Source organism: Echinops telfairi, unplaced genomic scaffold (genome assembly GCF_000313985.2).
Source record: "Echinops telfairi isolate 266 unplaced genomic scaffold, ASM31398v2 ScPeMD7_7423;HRSCAF=8461, whole genome shotgun sequence".
Taxonomy (NCBI): Eukaryota; Metazoa; Chordata; class Mammalia; order Afrosoricida; family Tenrecidae; genus Echinops; species Echinops telfairi.
Genome location: NW_022111323.1, coordinates 4,587,675 through 4,588,858, shown reverse-complemented (window position 1 = coordinate 4,588,858; position 1,184 = coordinate 4,587,675). Strand labels below are relative to the sequence as shown.

The 1,184-nt window shown below is 41.3% G+C and overlaps 1 pseudogene; it reads left to right on the top strand.

Moving 5' to 3' along the window:
* LOC101660320 overlaps nucleotides 1-1,139 on the top strand; it is a 2,468-nt pseudogene extending 1,329 nt beyond the window's left edge.
* The last annotated feature ends 45 nt before the right edge of the window (nucleotides 1,140-1,184 follow it).

Below are 1,184 nucleotides of genomic sequence, written 5' to 3'. Positions count from 1 at the left end.
AAAAAAAAAGAAACTCACAGAGATGCGGTGGTAAGCAGGAGCAGGAGAGAGTGAGAGAGGCACCCGAAGGCCGACAGGTGGCATGAAGTAGACGAGGACTTTCCCCAGGGGCCCCAGACTCCACCAGAAGCCTCACAAGTCCCCTCTCTGCTCGGCACATGACCACAGGTCAAGAGAAGAAAAGCCGTCCAAAGAGGCCAAGCAGGGCAAACAGAAAAAGGAGAGAGGCCTGGGCGATGATGAGCACAATAATTTATTTCTTATTAAGCAGAGGGAAAAAAAATCTAAGTTCTGAAACCACTTTGGATCTGACTGTCTTTCCACTGTTCACCTCTCTCTTTGTCATATCAACAAGCCTCTGGCACCATTTTTATTACCTTTCATGAAATAGAGTCTGGTTTGGGGCTTTGTTTGTAAATCTCAGCCACACATAGAGCCACTGAACGAAGAACAAGGGGATCTTAGTCCTCTGTAGCCAACAGGCTCTTAGGTAAGAAAACAGAAGGATAAATCCACGTGTTCCCTGTTCTAATGCCATTTGTGTAGAATTGATCTTTTCAAGAAAATGTTGACAGAGATACACATATATTTTAATATTAATGCCCATCTAGTGAAATGTATCTGCAAAGTGGGTGTGAAAAATTCTAATGAAACTATCAGCAAAGTGAGTAGGGAAATTAAACCCTTGAGGGAAGAGAACACTGATTTAAAAAAAAAAATAGTCAAGCCATTTTAGTGTTCTCTCTCTCTTATTTTATTTTTTTCAACATTCGAAAGGCTAGTAACCTTTCTCAATCCAAACCCAGTTTTTCTTCAGAAGCCAGTGCCAGCATCTTCCTTTGGTCACAGTCACAGATTGGCGGCCTGGGGAGACAGCTAGCCCACTACAGCAGAGTACCAGGAAGGGGGCAGTCCCATAGAAATGTCTCGCAAGATGAGAGCCATCCAAAACGTCGAGGTGATCATGGCACTCTCGTTTTCAAGAAGACCATCACTCGGAGGTGACTATTGTTCAGCTTTAAAACAAAAGCAAACCGTAGTTTGTTTTCATGGGTTTTTCAACGACCACAAAACTATACAGAATTTTGTATATTTGTTAATCTTTTGCAGGTATGTATCAAAGCTTAATGTTAGAATAATAAAAAAATAAAATGTCTGAAACACACAAAAAAAGTTTCAAGAAA